Below are 18388 nucleotides of genomic sequence, written 5' to 3' on the forward strand. Positions count from 1 at the left end.
TTGCACTTGTTGATTTTCATGTATGATAAAGTTCTCCTCATGATCAGCTATAAATTAAGACTTAAAGTATATTGCTACTGCCTGCATCACTATAGTTACAGGAATAATAATATTATTACAGTTTGAAAAAAAAAAAACCAACATTTCTCCACATGTCAACTGGTTACAGTTTATCTGAATCGTAGAATATTTTAGTGCAATATGCCTTAAGTCCCCATTTATTATGGAAGCTTGACAACTTTTCGATTTTCAATATAGAAACTATTCTTCTGTTGTGATTACAATTGCATCTGATCTGTTTCTGTGTTTAGGTTTCCTGAAGTTTCTCAGAGTGGAGTTGCCTTTAAGCCACTGGCTCTTGACTACCAGTGCCAAGCGATCACATGTGTTAATATTCTTGTGTAGTTGCATAAGTCCTTTCAAGCCTGTTGACCCCTGGGTGTATGCTTTCTGAGCAGTGTTCAGCTTCCATGCCCATGGTGTTCTTGGAAATGGCTTTCTCAGGGACATGCACAGTTAACAGATGAAATTTTTGAAGCAAGTTGGTGTTTGGAAAGTTTATAGGAAACCAGTTACCAAAGCTAGCACACCGGACCGCAAGGAAGGCTACCTCATGGTGACAGAGAGGAGTACTGGGCATATGGGCTTTAAGCTATGCAACCTGAAAGAAGATTGTGTCAACTGTGATAATAATAAATTTCAGACAAACAGTGGGTTGAGCTTTTTTTCATTTTGATGTCAAGAATGTTACAGGCTGTTGTTTTTGTTATACTGTCTAGTACTGATACAGCATAGATTTTAGGATGGTAGGCAATCACTTAATGTGAAGTTATTTCTTTTCTATGTCTTTGGTAACCTGTATTAAATTAAAATATTTTGCAGAGCTGAGACAATGGCACACATTGGGCTAGCAGGGTGAATTAAGTTCTTTTTTATCCATGCAGGCTTTACACTAGTTCATTCTTTTGCTGCATTGTTGCAAAATGCACATGTGAAGAAGCTAGTCATAAAAGGGGATAAGTGACGATTTTGGTTGCTTTTCTTTTTTCTTGCTCCAAATTAGCTGAATTTTTGCATGTGGTCTTCAATGTAATAGAAAAACGTGTTCCTGTATTTTTGCCGCTGGTTTTTGCTTCGCTTTATAAAGACGCCGCTAGGAAAACCGAGTGGTTTTTTGCATACGCAATATCCTGAAAACGAAGCAAAGTTTAGCGGAAAAACTACGGGACATTGCTAAACATACCTAAACAAAACTCCATGCGAAATTTGGAGCGTTTTCGACAAAGTTCACTTTTGATTAAAAATACCTAACGCCCTTTTCCCGCCGAGGCTGCAAATAAACGAAGCCGGGCCTTTGTTATGATAAACAGAGCCGATCCTTTGTTATAATAACCAAGCCAAGCCTTTGTTATAAGTCGAAGTCTCGCCTCGGTTTATCATAACAAAGGATCGGCCCGCCGCGACCGTAGGGACTTTAATCTCACTTAGAAAGCAGCAAAATGTCAATTTCACGCAACGTATCAGCTCAAAAATGTTAATTTTAGGTCAAAAAAGGTTTAAATGTTGATTTCACGTTAACGCGTGACGACAAGGAGGTTGATTTCACTTAGAAACCAGCAAAATGTCAATTTCACGCAACGCATAAGCTTAATGATGTTGATTTCAGGTCTAAATAGGTTAAAATGTTGATTTCACGTTAACGCGTGACGGCAAGGAGGTTGATTTCTCTTAGAAACCAGCAAAATGTCAATTCCACGCAACGTATAAGCTCAAAAATGTTGATTTTAGGTCAAAAAAGGTTTAAATGTTGATTTCACGTTAACGCGTGACGGCAAGGATGTTGGTTTCACTTAGAAACCAGCAGAATGTCAATTTTACGCAGCGCATAAGCTCAATGATGTTGATTTCAAGGCTAAATAGGTTAAAATGTTGATTTGACGTTAACGCGTGTCGGCAAGGATGTTGGTTTCACTTAGAAACCAGCAAAATGTCAATTTCACGCAGCGCATAAGCTCAATGATGTTGATTTCAGGTCTAAATAGGTTAAAATGTTGATTTCGCGTTAACGCGTGACGGCAAGGATGTTGGTTTCACTTAGAAACCAGCAAAATGTCAATTTCACGCAGCGCATAAGCTCAATGATGTTGATTTCAGGTCTAAATAGGTTAAAATGTTGATTTCGCGTTAACGCGTGACGGCAAGGATGTTGGTTTCACTTAGAAACCAGCAAAATGTCAATTTCACGCAGCGCATAAGCTCAATGATGTTGATTTCAGGTCTAAATAGGTTAAAATGTTGATTTCGCGTTAACGCGTGACGGCAAGGATGTTGGTTTCACTTAGAAACCAGCAAAATGTCAATTTCACGCAGCGCATAAGCTTAATGATGTTGATTTCAGGTCTAAATAGGTTAAAATGTTGATTTCGCGTTAACGCGTGACGGCAAGGATGTTGGTTTCACTTAGGAACCAGCAAAATGTCAATTTCACGCAACGCATAAGCTCAATGATGTTGATTTCAGGTCTAAATAGGTTAAAATGTTGATTTCGCGTTAACGCGTGACGGCAAGGATGTTGGTTTCACTTAGAAACCAGCAAAATGTCAATTTCACGCAGCGCATAAGCTCAATGATGCTGATTTCAGGTCTAAATAGGTTAAAATGTTGATTTCGCGTTAACGCGTGACGGCAAGGATGTTGGTTTCACTTAGAAACCAGCAAAATGTCAATTTCACGCAGCGCATAGGCTCAATGATGTTGATTTCAGGTCTAAATAGGTTAAAATGTTGATTTCGCGTTAACGCGTGACGGCAAGGATGTTGGTTTCACTTAGAAACCAGCAAAATGTCAATTTCACGCAGCGCATAAGCGCGATGCTGATTTCAGGTCTAAATAGGTTAAAATTTTGATTTCGCGTTAACGCGTGACGGCAAGGATGTTGGTTTCACTTAGGAACCAGCAAAATGTCAATTTCACGCAGCGCATAAGCTCAATGATGTTGATTTCAGGTCTAAATAGGTTAAAATGTTGATTTCGCGTTAACGCGTGACGGCAAGGATGTTGGTTTCACTTAGAAACCAGCAAAATGTCAAAGCACGCAGCGCATAAGCTCAATGATGTTGATTTCAGGTCTAAATAGGTTAAAATGTTGATTTCGCGTTAACGCGTGACGGCAAGGATGTTGGTTTCACTTAGAAACCAGCAAAATGTCAATTTCACGCAGCGCATAAGCGCGATGCTGATTTCAGGTCTAAATAGGTTAAAATTTTGATTTCGCGTTAACGCGTGACGGCAAGGATGTTGGTTTCACTTAGGAACCAGCAAAATGTCAATTTCACGCAGCGCATAAGCTCAATGATGTTGATTTCAGGTCTAAATAGGTTAAAATGTTGATTTCGCGTTAACGCGTGACGGCAAGGATGTTGGTTTCACTTAGAAACCAGCAAAATGTCAAAGCACGCAGCGCATAAGCTCAATGATGTTGATTTCAGGTCTAAATAGGTTAAAATGTTGATTTCGCGTTAACGCGTGACGGCAAGGATGTTGGTTTCACTTAGAAACCAGCAAAATGTCAAAGCACGCAGCGCATAAGCTCAATGATGTTGATTTCAGGTCTAAATAGGTTAAAATGTTGATTTCGCGTTAACGCGTGACGGCAAGGATGTTGGTTTTACTTAGAAACCAGCAAAATGTCAATTTCACGCAGCGCATAAGCTCAATGATGTTGATTTCAGGTCTAAATAGGTTAAAATGTTGATTTCGCGTTAACGCGTGACGGCAAGGATGTTGGTTTCACTTAGAAACCAGCAAAATGTCAATTTCACGCAGCGCATAAGCTCAATGATGCTGATTTCAGGTCTAAATAGGTTAAAATGTTGATTTCGCGTTAACGCGTGACGGCAAGGATGTTGGTTTCACTTAGAAACCAGCAAAATGTCAATTTCACGCAGCGCATAGGCTCAATGATGTTGATTTCAGGTCTAAATAGGTTAAAATGTTGATTTCGCGTTAACGCGTGACGGCAAGGATGTTGGTTTCACTTAGAAACCAGCAAAATGTCAATTTCACGCAGCGCATAAGCGCGATGCTGATTTCAGGTCTAAATAGGTTAAAATTTTGATTTCGCGTTAACGCGTGACGGCAAGGATGTTGGTTTCACTTAGGAACCAGCAAAATGTCAATTTCACGCAGCGCATAAGCTCAATGATGTTGATTTCAGGTCTAAATAGGTTAAAATGTTGATTTCGCGTTAACGCGTGACGGCAAGGATGTTGGTTTCACTTAGAAACCAGCAAAATGTCAAAGCACGCAGCGCATAAGCTCAATGATGTTGATTTCAGGTCTAAATAGGTTAAAATGTTGATTTCGCGTTAACGCGTGACGGCAAGGATGTTGGTTTCACTTAGAAACCAGCAAAATGTCAAAGCACGCAGCGCATAAGCTCAATGATGTTGATTTCAGGTCTAAATAGGTTAAAATGTTGATTTCGCGTTAACGCGTGACGGCAAGGATGTTGGTTTTACTTAGAAACCAGCAAAATGTCAATTTCACGCAGCGCATAAGCTCAATGATGTTGATTTCAGGTCTAAATAGGTTAAAATGTTGATTTCGCGTTAACGCGTGACGGCAAGGATGTTGGTTTCACTTAGAAACCAGCAAAATGTCAAATCACGCAGCGCATAAGCTCAATGATGTTGATTTCAAGTCTAAATAGGTTAAAATGTTGATTTGACGTTAACGCGTGACGGCAAGGATGTTGGTTTCACTTAGAAAAAAGCAAAATGGTAGGAGCCCATGATGGGCTCCTGAAAATGGTAATTTCACGCAACCTATAAGCTCAAAAATGCTGATTTCAGGTCAAAAAAAGGTGTAAATAAAAATAAAATGAAACAAATAAACATTTCAATAAGCACTTTGCCAAATACGGCAACGTCTTCAATGGCTACAAAAACCCCAAGATAAAACATAGTTTTCGACAAACGCGATCGTAGCTTTATGTCACGCACCGCCATAACTTCCAAGTTGAAAATGCGCTGGTACCTCTTATGCCTGATGAGGATAACAACTTTGGTGGCTGTTTAGTTTTGGATTTAAGAATTTGATGACTCCACGTGAAAACGCTCTATAAATAGGGCTGACAGATTAACAGATTAACCCTTCTGCGCAACGTACGAGTCTCCATACATCTGCATGTCTCCTGATCCCAGAAGCTCAAAACACTACAAATCATACCGATTTGAAATAAAATCAACGCAAACTGGATCACAGATCTGTTACAATCGATCGCCACTTGCTGGCCATTATTATGTTTAAATCTAGTTACCAGTTCGAGAAACGTCCGCAGAACGTAATCGCAATGCATGCCGGGAAGGGTCTTTACACCTCGTGCGCAGGAAAACATGGCGGTCGATACAAGACAAATTTTATAAGTCTAAAACCAGTTCTCGCTTTCCAAACTTTGACGCTAGCAACGCTTGGCAAATGGGCCACAACTCACCAGAGGGTATTTTTCTTGGGCAAGAACTGCTCTTGGACTTTGCTACCTGGCTCGACCTGACTTCGAACGCCGATAACACGATTGCGGTATATCAGCTGCCTTCGAAGTTTCAGAACACATTTTGATTCTTTAAAACGTGCTGATGACTTACGGGTTTATCGAGGCTTTATGATGCCTCTCAACCACCAGGTAGGCATACAAGGTACTTTAAAACAATGCTTAAGATATTAGTTGACAGAGCTCTAATGCGGCACATCTCTTTTTTGTTTGATGGCATTTCGTTTGACGCTCGATCGATTCACGTGTTGTGTTCACGTCACAATAACCGGTGTAAACAATCCGTTCCCAGATTTCCGCTCTATATGCTGTGGGATTTGGTTTTGACTTCATACACTATAAACAGTCTGCCTGTTTGCTGTTCAACAAATAAACTCCTAAAGACATGGCTAGGAAAAGCCAAGTTTTTTGCCTACGTTTTAACTCGAAAACAAAGCAAAAACAAGCGACAAAAATGCAGAACCACGTTTTTCTATTACATTGAAGACCACATGCAAAAATTCAGCTAATTTGGAGCAAGAAAAACGAAAAGCAACCAAAATCGTCACTTATCCCCTTTTATGACTAGCTTCTTCATGTAACAACTGAAAATTTTCAATTTTGTTTTCCAAATGAAACATCTTTGTAGTTGTTACTCGTCTGCTTAAGTGTAAAAGACTTTATGATGTTCAGACCTCCCTCTGAAAATGACTTCAGAAACTGATCCTTGTTTCTGTTAATCGATTTTGCAGTCTGATATATGACATCATCTGCCATCTTTGTTGCTGACACTACACTCTCTACAAATTTCTTAATGACTTGACTCCTTTTTTTAATGTGCTAGAAGATGCAGATGAACTTCCAGTTTGTGGCTGGGAAACTGGCATTAACTTGATAGGCTTTCCTTTTGATTGGTTTGCATAGATGAAGCCTGAATTACTCTGCCCAGTCTTCTTTTTGATGAGATTCATAAATACCTGCAGGTAACATAAACCTTAGGTTACTTACAGATATTTTCAGGGAGGTACTATTATCAAGTTTTGCTAACAGAAGAATGAACTAAGTAACAGGATTATACCTGTTTATCAAAGTATTCCAAGATATCACAATTGGAATGCAGATCAACAAGGCAAAAACCTAATATACCTCTCCCATCCTTGGAAGAGGTAAATGTTTTAGGAACTCCAGAACTCATAACTAAACCAGCAATGGTCAGACATTGAAAATTCTGAGTGGGAGGGGGTTTCAAAGTAGAAAGGTAAACTTAATTTGCAGGCGCGGATTTAGGATAAATGGTGACCGATTTCCGCCGGAAACAAGGAGCGCTGAAGGTGCAAACTAGAGGGGTCTAAGGCCATGCTTCCCCAGGAAATGTTCTGGATTTGCAGTAACTCTCTTAAGTCCCCTTTCCTGGGTTTCTGAGTCATTCTGAAAACTCTGACCGATTTCCGTAAAACGGTGGAAACTGGTTTAAATCCGCGCCTGATTTGAATGTAAATGGTTACCAGTCACCTCACCACCAGGTAGTTTCTCCACCAACAAACATGCTGTTACTTTGTCTGACTGTGTACATAGAATGGTTAATATATGGTATGGCTAGTGTCTTGGCCAGTTTGGTTTGTGGTTGCGAGACTCCCTGATGGCGAAGTGATCAGTTGCCATGTTGATAATCCATCCAAGGCAAGGATAAGAATATTAAAGAGATTTTAAAAGATGGGTTTTAGGTGGTTTTTGTTTTGTTTTGTTTTTTTCAAATCATGTCAAGATATTGGTCAGAAAAAAAATATATTTCTCACTATCATTCCCTCTCAACCAACTAAAAGCTGAAAAAAAAAAAAAATCAAATTTCATGAACCATGCATTGTACTGGTTTAGTTATTTCTGTATTACTTCTTAGTTCTGTGCAAGTGTGGCCAAATAGTCATAAGCCTAGCTTATTTGCAAACAGTTCACATTTTCATTGTCACTTGAAAGGAAAATAATTTGTGTACTTCATAGACTGGTGAGTGGTGAAGTATTAAATTAACGAATTGAATAAAACGCTCAGGACATTTTTGTCACGGTTTGGTGAGTTTTAAAAATGTGTTTATGGAGAGAAGGTTAATATGCGGACGCCCGAGGGAACACCCAACAAAACCAAAAAACCGGCTAGGGTGACAAGTTCTTACTTCAGTGCAACGAAGTACGTAAGGCAGTACATAATACATAAGACTGTGGGATTTTAACTGTTATTTCATAAACATTAGGTTTCTTTTATGGAACTAAAGAGCATCCAGTGATTCATAGTATGCGATTTTCTGCAACAGGGGAATCCGGTCGTTTCGCCCGAAAACTCGTTCGCCCGTAGTAAAAGTCGGTTTCAAACACCAAATATATAAACCTGTTATCGCCCATGACATATATTTTTCGTTCCATACATCCATACATCTATTACCGAGCCAAAGCGGCAGACGAGCCAATACGTACTTCTCGACATTTTTCACATCCACGGTTCCGAGCGAACGGGCTTTCGGGTGATTTAAATTAGTTCATTACGAGTTACGGGTTACCTTTTCTTGAAGTTTGCTCACTGCGGTGTTAGGATCTCGGTCAGTTTGCAGGGTAAATAGCTTTGATTGTAGACTGTCTGAGACTGTCTACGTGTTGTAAGTTGTAACTCCACGTTTTCCACCAAAAATTTGCACTCGCTTTCGCGAAACTGACGTTCCATTTCACCTATTTGCCTGTGGGTTATTTCGTCTTTTTTCGACGAGAGCGTAGCCGAGTACAAAAATCTGTATGCTACTGAAGACGCTGACAACACTGTATCGTCTAGAAGTAGAATTGCTTCCGGAAAGTCACGTTCCAACAGAAATTTCGACAAATATAGTTAGACGCGCAAATTATGTTTAGATACTGGCACGACAGTCTCGAGTTACAAATATCTGCGATGCCAGCATATCTGAAAATATCCAACAGCACGACCTCCGGTAAACATAGCAGCAACCATATTGGGGTTGTTTTGGTTTCGGTGATATTTTTTACGGCAAGCCTCCGGTCCTGTTGAGCCGGGGTTATTCTGTTGACAAATGCCTTTCATCGAGATTGGGCTTTTACAAAATATTTTTCTTTCTCTTTGTCGCAACTTCGTTGCCATCTAGTCAAATTTCTCCGACAAGAGGCACACAAACACGCATCATTGCACGATGTTTCCACATTAAAACAATTTTTCACTTCTTCCACAATATTCTCAACAATGCTATACCAGCGCGACGACGATTTGCAACAACAGACGTGACAATTTGAACTTCCCGCCACGAGCTGGAATGCGCACGCATATTTTTTTTAAATTTAGCTCTGACAGGTGAAAGCAGTGATCGTCGTCATTAAGTTGCCCTCCTGAAACGCTCGTGAGTTCTCCATTTCACGTTGGCAAAATATTGATTTAGGCCATGCCCAATGCAGGTTATCACAAAATTGATTTAAGAGCAACATAAACCAAGCACAATAAATATCATTTTTAAGCCAAAAAAGCAATTATTTAACGAAACCATGACATGATGAGTAAATTATCTCTAAGAAAAACTGATTAACTTAACAGATACTTTAAATAATTAGTTAATACATGTACTATAGGTGTTTCTTAATAATGTAATACAGTGTATCTGTCACAGTGTTGCAGCTATGATATTACTACACACAGTATGGGTTGCAGAACTCAACTTCCAAGTCAGTTTGTTCAATGAACTTAGTGCAGAAATTATTATGGCATCAATTTGTCTGTAAATATAGAGAAACCAAACAAAGCATTACAATCTTAAGTAATAAATTATTGAACTCCTTTACAGGTATGTACAATGTATGTTCCATTAATATTGGGGATCTCTCAGAAGCTGCATCTATGATGATTTAATTTGCTCCCAGTGCATTTTTTTTTATGGAACTTTTCACACATTAATATCTCGTCATAATAGTGGTCTCTGTGTTCTACAACAATTAGTACACAAGAAAAATACACTCAGTAAGTGATTGTTTACAATAAAAATCAATCCTTGTATGCAATCTTAAAGACCTTGAATTTATATTTCTTTAGAAATATCTCACCTGGCCATGGTTGCTTTGAAAATCTTTGATGTTTTAATCCAAGCTGCCCATGTGTGCACTGTTCATATATTGACTGACAGGAACAGGGATGTAATCACACTGTATATAACTGCTACTTGAACACCACTGAACATACAAAGACATATCAATTATAATTTGTAACCAACAGATGACTTTCCTTTCATTGATATACAGTGTTCTTCATTGCTAGTTGTTTACTGAGTGTCTAGAGTAGTAAATCAAATGCTAGGGGGGTGGCACCAAAACTTTCACAGTGGCAGGCTCTGCCCTGAGATGCAAAGCAAACATATATAACTGTTATGAACTTGGCGACTTACTTTCGAGAGCACATGCAATTTGCTTTAAATAAGAAACTGGAATATTGCAGTACAACAATGTGAACAGTCCCAATCAAAGGGCCATCCAGGCTGAAAATCAGACTTTGTCAGGATAAATACTGATGTTCTTGTTGACTTAATCTGAATGTGCAGTTCCAGAAGATATCGACACCATTCATGGCCAGTCATTAGAAATTCCAAAGTAACAGGAGGAGGGAGCCCTTAAAGTGCCACTAACCCCAAAATGTTTTTTCCTTTAATAAAATTTACCAGTCTCCCTGATTACTTCAGCGAAAAAATTATCTCGATTGATAAAATCCCTGCGTTTCTACAGGCGTTTAAACATGTAATTTCTATGTTCACGACCGCGCAAAGTGGGATCTAGGTCGGGCTACTAGTGACGTCACTTTGGGAACCGGGCTAAAACACTCAAGAGATTTTTGACTGAGCTTCGAGGGCAGTCTAAACATTTTCGGGTTATTTGTGGTTCATATTTTATCAAAACTGGACAAGAAATTTAAGCGAAAGAACTGTATCATCTAGCATTGCAATTTGGAGTCTAGCTACGATTTGGACGGCTGCGAAGTACATATTTTTTTTCATTTCGAAGTGCGGGTCGCCAGTCGAGATCGCCGCGTTGTATAATTATATTTAGTCCGGGATCGACAATTTGCCGGTCCATTTGGGTTATAAAGGTACAAACAATGACTGAAGAGTTAGCTTACAGCTCTTAAATAGTTATAAAGATGTCAATGAACACAAAGAGTTGGTAATTTGACTTTACGGAAGGTGCAAATTTCGGAGTGACAAAACACTTTTACATTCAAATATTATTTTCCCCCGAAATACAAGTTAAAATGCGATGCAGTCGTACTCCACTCCTGCCTACTTCTCCAGATCAATGATTGAAAATAGTTTTAACATAAGAGATAGGCAGAGATGTCAGCAAACAATATTCGAAGGTGAGGTAACTTTTCGCTTCGTTATTGTCAACCAACCGTAGTATATGCATATTCAATTACTGTGTACGAACACAAGCTACGCAAATTTGCATATTCCGTACTAGTGAAATCATGGAAAATCCTTCAACAAGATCTTGAAAAGAGGTTCAGTATACTTTCAGTTAAATGAATAAATTTCTACTTCACTGTTATTTTGAATGAAATGTCCATTTTACGCACGCTAATAACCTGAAAATCCTCGACTTATTAGTTTGCGTTTCGGTTGACTGACAAGCGCACTCTTCTTTCAGCACAACAATCTCCGTCGGTGGCCATAGGGTCGAATCTTAATCGTTTGTTTCACTTTCCTCATATATTTATAAATGCTTGATCCATGCTAAGTTTGTAATTTAGATGTATTTCGTTCCTCAAATATGAAACTCAAAGAGCAAAACAATTTTGTATTCGGAAAGGCCATTGAGAAACACGGCCAGATTACAGGCGACCTCCGGCGTGCGTGTGTTTTTATAAAATCCACAAATACATAGCTAGTTAACCAGGTCGAAGCCTCAACAATCTTCTTCGCGTCGTTGTAGAACGTAGGTTTCGTTTACTATTCGTTTAGACAAGTCTCTATTTCAAAACGCGATGTGTTTAATTTACCGTGTAATTTCGTCACCTATAGTTTCGTCTGGACTCGCGTCGGAGGATCGTTTGTGCTCGAAATAGTCAGATGGCTTCCAGCTTATCCCAAATTCGTGTCTTATGCAGTACAGTGTACCTTGACAATTTCAAGCTTTCCACTAGAGATAGAGAAGAATATACAGGCCATGAAAATCTCTAGGTTTTAACAGCAGCGGCGAACCCGAGGTCGAAGAAATCCTCAATGGCTCCCCAGCTTTAGCTTCGCACAGATCAGCCCACTTCTTTGGTGTTTTTCTCTGGTACAGTTTCATCGAGATAGAGGTATTGAATAAAGAGGGATACTCTATTCTACGCATCCTGTATTGCTACAGCCTCCAACAACATATCTTCCTTGCATTCTGCAACGATTTTGACACACTATCGCATGTTCACTTACATTCTCCTCAGAAACAAAATATTGTTATTCCCGAAGTGACGTCAAAAGCCAACTCTTACCATTCTCCACTATTCCTCGGTCGTAAACATGGAAAAGGGCAAATTTACAAAATTTAAAAATTCATAGAAAATTAACGAAAATAGCTACAACAGTAATTTTTTCGCAGTTTTGATCAGGAGAAAAAGGAAATTTATATTAGCGAAAAAAAATTTGGGGTTACTGGCACTTTAAAGAAAAAACCTCTATGTGGGGTATGAATCTTTTCTTGAAGAGAACAATGTCTGAGAAATCATTAATTACAAAATACTGTTTAAGAAATATCTTAACAGGTAATTCCAACTTTCAGAAATTTTGTAATCTAGACTGTCTGGCCAGTTCGTAGGTTTGACAGTTGACACTGGATATGTTTGTAAATTTGTGCGCCTCAACATCACATTACTATGTAGTAGCATTGGTCAACTAAAAACAGCTTAATTTGGTTAATTAATATACGCTGTATATTATTAGGTTGAAATATTGGTGTAGATCGTTGCACACCAACAGATACAGAAACTATTGGCAGCTGAATCATAACAAGTGAAAAACCATGAAGAACCATCACAGATATGATATGATATTTTTAAACTCTATGAAATTTCAGATTATTCAAGATTAACATGCACGTACATCATTAAGGGCAACCTTAAAACACTGAAACCGGAAACCGTAATCCGGAACCGGAAACCAGAATCCGGAATCCAGATATTATGAATGATGGTAGAAATAATTCACTTCAGCAATGTCTAATAAATAAATATGGGGAAAAATTATTTTGCTGTAATTTATTTTCTTGGCTTTACTTCAGCCACAAACTGTAATTGCTAAAAAAATTTTGACAAGTTCTGAACAACCCTTAGCTATACATCTGGCCCGATTGTTCTAAAGCTGGATAAAGCCACATGTATCCATTGGGTAAATCACTATCCAGTCAGGGGTAGTGATTTTTCGGGTGGATAGAGTTACTCATAGCCTGCGATCAGGCTCTAGTGTCTGTCTCTAGTGCCTGAACAGGCTAAATAAGTGTCTAGTGTCTTTCTGCACTGGCATGTGAGCGAGTGCCTTCATGCGGCTTTGCCGTTCACGCCCCCGGCTCAAACACGAGAGCCTGCCCATAGGCTAAGTTACCCATCTTTTGTTCAACCTGGCCCTGGTGAGAGCCCGGTTCTTGTCTAGATCAAATTGCTCTGAGAAGACTGGTGAGTAGCACAATAACAACAAGCTATTGTGATGCGTTTCTGGCAGTCTTTTAGCATCTTTTAACAACATGTGGTTCAATATGTTAGCAAGCGAGAAGCAGACGGAAGCAAGTGTGCAACATTTCTATAAATTGTTTTAATATGATGGCTGCCAAGAATATGAAATGCTGATTTGTCACAGTATCAGTGTGGAAATAGTGTTGATCTGGAATTAGTCTTGTATCTGTTGGAAAAATCAAATTTTATATTAAGATGAGCCAGGTTAGCCTTTCGACTTCGAAAGTGGGCAGCGTGACCGTCAATATACAGGGGGCTGCCACTGACGAACATCCTCTCCTCTATGACATTTGCTATCTTGTTCAGTATCTACTACACATAAAGGATAAATTTATACCTCCGGTAAATTGCAGATCACTTATTAAACAAAATGTCAACAAAGAAGATCTTTTAAATCTTATAACCGTGCTTTTAAAAAGTTTACCTGTTTTGTTAATACTACAGGCACAATGCAGTGCACATTCCAAAGCAGATGATTCATTGATTACTGTAAACACATCATTTGATCAACACAAACTGTGTTATAATTTATTGCACCATCACTCTTAGCCTTTGTGGAATCTACAGTGTATGATGACATAATGGTCTTAATCTGGAAGTTCGCTCGGGATATGCCCATGAAGGATACAAAAGGAAACGAGTGTCACGCTATTAATAACCCTTTTAATAAACAGCTTTCTCCCTGAAAAGTCAAAATCTAATTTGTTTGTGCTTTGAAGTAGTCACGCAAGTCACACAATCAGAGGGTATCCATGGCTAATTTTAGAACGGTTGTGTTTTTTCCCCTCCCACTGACTTAAACGTTGCAAGTTCTGGCAAGCTCTTGTTTACCTCCGCAAATATTTAATTTGTCTTCAAATCTCTTAACTCGCTGCGATGAAACAGCCAAAGAATTCGCTCTATTTGCCGAAACCCACAAGAAATACTCGCAAAATTGCAAATAAAGTAACGACCCTCGCTTTTGGCGAAATAAACTTGCAAAGTAAACACGATCTTGTTTGTCACGTAGCAAGAATTAACGCTGCAATGTCAGCGCATTTCATGGCTGATATAATACCTTTTTTTAGTGTTTTTAGGGTATTTATTACTTCCCTTCAAATCCAACGCTTCCATAAAACCAACAGAAAATAAATATTATACACAATTATTATATGGCTGTGTCTCACGAGGACTGGGAACTACCGAATTCATGAATTTAATTGGCTGAAATCGCTATTGACCGCGGTTGAGATTTTCCCATCTAGAACGGCAACTAGACCGACAACTAGACCGGTTTCATTTTGCGTTGAAAAAGTAGCAAACTAAATACAAAAATGTTCACTATTTCCTTTTATTTTCTTCTCAATCATTTATGGTAGTGCCAAAAAGCCTGATGACAAAAAATAAAGTAAAGAGGACGAGCAAATTTCAGCAGGTTTAAGTTAAGCTCATCACCGTTGGCAAGCAAAATGTCAGCAAACTAATTACAATAAACGAATAAAAGTTCTCTTCTTTGTCATATAATAAACATCTTATTAACCGAGGTAAGCCGGTCCGTATGGGAGAATCTTGACCTCGGTCGTGTGTACAGACCTCACTGCGTTCGGTCTGTACTCACGACCTCGGTCAAGATTCTCCCATATAAACCTCCAGCTCGGTTAATAACAGCTAAATAAAGAAAACAATATCCATAACATTGTCCTTGTATTAATGTTTCAACTGACAGCTTTGGCGAATAAACATCACAGGTTGCGTGATTCAAAATTTGGCCGAGAGGAAGTTTGGGTCTGGTCACTGACAAAAAAAAAAAAAAAAATGGGTAGAACATGAACTGCGCTCGGCCCATGGCTGCGCGGTTAATTACCAGCAAGCTTATTTTAGACGCTCTCAGGGTGCTTGGAAGAAAATTACGATGGACTTTACTAAGATTCTCATAATCATAGCCCTCACTAGAAACAATGGTTGCATGAATTTTAACAGACAGGAAATTTTTGTTTCAAAAAAGGTTAAGTTTGAGGTCCTTTTTACTCGGCCGCTTATTTTTTTACAGGCAAAAACCTAAGCAAAACAATTTTTGAGTATTTGAAGAACTTGTTTTCTTTGATTTGTGGATTCCGGTTTCCGGTTTTTGGTTCTGGATTCCGGATTCGGCTTTCCGGTTGTTAGGGCTGCCCCAGTGTGTTTGCTTTACATTCAGTTTACAGATGGCTGTTATCCAGCATAGGCAGACTTATAAGTTTGCCTTCAAAAATAAATTGCAACAACTATTGCATCTTTCATCACCTATTCTTGTAATGAAATGACACAAAATAGTACAAGAAGTCAAAAGCATAAAACAAACTTACCCGGTAATGCTTACAGTTCCTCTCACTGTCTGCGTAGGCCGTCCATAAACTGGTACTGCCTGGACAATGTACTCATTATTTTTCTGATCACACCTTTTAAACGTCACTGTTATATAATTTGTCCTGAAAAAGCAATACACGAAATTTTATACCTTTGGCACTGACCAAATACCTTTACACGATGTACCGTGTACACCATATCAACATTCGCAATTCTCTTTACTTTCATTGTAACTTTTTTTGCGTCATTTTCCCTAACTTGAAGACAGGACTTCCACATTAGGTGATAATTTGGCTCTGGAATCTCTATGTACAGGGAGTGATGACAATTAAATCGTGACTAATTTTAGCAAACGAGGCGCTCAAATGTCATATTTTAATGTTAAGTTTATAACCTTACAGTACTCTTCGTATATATATAACCTCTCAATAATTGCACCTGTAGACAGAAGGTGTGCTGGGGGAAGAGATGTTCTAAACTTTCCGAGCTTTTCCTTCTTACCTGTGATAGGATGACTATTATGAACTACGGTTCGCAACCAACACCAACATCAGGTTATGTATACACATGTACATTTTGTTGTCTCCTGTAATCATAAAAAAATTAAAATTTAAAACCCTCAATAAAGTTCATACTCAATAACACTGCTACATGTAGCGCTGTTACTGGAAATTAATTTAAGTGAAACTGTTGAAACAGCTCTGTCAAAATTGTTTCTGGCAGTCAAGGCAGGATAACAGAATATACACGTAGTACACAGCAAAGGCCAGAGATACACACATGTTGGTTATTAGTTAGGATTTGGTGAGCTTCTGTGCTAGGTATTGTGGAAAATAATGGACTATCAAAAATGAAGGTTCCTGAGACATTTTGACAGCGCTAAGAGGAATGAATATATATATTTACAGAAGAAGGAGAAGTTCTTGCCTTGTCCAGTTCTCTGTCATAAAAATATCATTTACGTACATTTATTACATATGGTTTGTGTTTAAAGCTGATATCATGCACACTCTGATTGGCTAATTCTAGTGCATTATTTACATCATTCACGTGCGACTAAAATAAAAAATACAAAGAAATGCCGAATTCATAATAATTTAAAAATACTTAACAGGATGAAAAAATGCAAATTATGCGAAATTTGCAGGGCAGATAATGTGATTAGAAAGGCCAATTATGCGATAAATAATGTAAATTATGCGATTTTTTTCTGAGCAATCTTAAGCTGGTTTTATAAGGTTTCAGGATAAGAGAAACACTTTTTCGCTGCCCTAAAGACATTTTGAACACAAAGGAACAGTAATTATGCATCTTGATCGACATTAGTTGGGATAAATAAAAAAAAATTAAGGTCTTCTGCACTATCGGTGCACCACGTTAAAAGTTGAAAGGACACAGCTAACATGCCAAATGAATGATCAATAATTATTGATATTCTTGCATGCTACGATTAGCTTCTTACGCTTTGTTTTTATGTGCAGTATTATATTTCTGAATACAACAAACCAACTTTTTTAAATTTATTTTGCAGGGATCATCAATAAAACCACCATTGAATTTTCAGTTTTAAACAGTACATGTAGGTTAATTTATAACATAAGCCAATCTGTCAAACTCAGATCTGATCTCATAACAGTATTGTATAACAAAACTAGCTTGAACATAACAAAACAGTCTTTCTCCCTGTAGACAGTAGTTGATAATCAAAGGGGACTCTTCGAGTCACGACTGAAGTTTTCTGGTCAAGTCCAGGGGAAATTGGAGTAAACCGACTCGAGTTAGCGGGGCTCTACTGTTGACTGCGGGAAATTTGTCACGAGCAAAATTTTCTTCAACACGTTTCAAAAATCTCACTGGTTAAAGTTTGCTAGGTGACGAAAACTTACCACGACCAAACGTCTACACAGATGAATGTAGCCAGTAAAACAAGCCATTTGGTTAAAAATGTCGAACATTTCCAGCTAAACATCAACAGTCCGGAATATCCCGATAAATTAGGACATCTGTGATGACACGAAACTCACGTTTCAACCAATGAGAATGCGGGTTTTGGTTGGAGTGTTGTGTTTCACAACAAACCAAGAGATTCAAGATGGCGGACAAAGAGAGTCGCGAATACTTTCCAATGCCATAAATGCGGGCCTTCAGAAGGTATATATTTATCTCGAATTGCGTTGAATACTGTACAAATTATAAAATAAAAGGAAAGTTTGTGTTCGTGTTCCATGTCACAGACAATTCTGCCCAGATAACGATTATCCTCGGACCGAAGGAAGCACCACAGAACGCAATGCGGGCCACGTTTCATTCTTTGGAAAGAGACCGTAAAATCGGTAAGCACCTTTACTCTGCATTTTTCTAAGCATAGAAATGATCGACATGAGAATTGAGGCTTTCCTCTTATTTAGGGGTAATCGGGCCGAAATCGACAGCACGCGCGTGTTCTCATATGCCAGCAAAGATAAATTGTAGATGTCCAAAATGTTATACGTTTTGGCTAAATCGAGGAAATGAAATCATCATTAAAACAGAATTTTCAATAACGCATACGAGTGAGAAATTCTTGTTCTTTTATACAAAATAAACTAAGCTAGAAAAAATGTATCCAAAATTTTAGTGTTGTCAGATGCAGGGATAGTAAAGAATTCTGTTAATATATTCTTTGCAAATCTGAAATTTCTCCATTTTGGAATTTATTTCAAATATTTCTTGTATCTATTTGTTACTGTGCTAAAAGATATCATGTCTGATTTCCACGTTTAAATTATGAAAACTTACATATGATTGCTGACTTTCAC

General features: G+C 38.4%; 1 long non-coding RNA gene across 1 annotated transcript; it reads right to left on the reverse strand.

The window, feature by feature from the left end:
• Positions 1-12205: 12205 nt before the first annotated feature.
• Positions 12206-16600, reverse strand: LOC145460376 (uncharacterized). Its single transcript, XR_014039838.1, has 3 exons — positions 16092-16600; positions 15590-15712; positions 12206-12432 (listed from the first exon to the last, which is right to left on the reverse strand). It is a non-coding gene; the product is annotated as an uncharacterized LOC145460376 (long non-coding RNA).
• Between the last annotated feature and the right edge of the window lie 1788 nt (positions 16601-18388).

The sequence above is a fragment of the Orbicella franksi genome, chromosome 11, assembly GCF_964199315.1.
Source record: "Orbicella franksi chromosome 11, jaOrbFran1.1, whole genome shotgun sequence".
Lineage (NCBI taxonomy): Eukaryota > Metazoa > Cnidaria > Anthozoa > Scleractinia > Merulinidae > Orbicella > Orbicella franksi.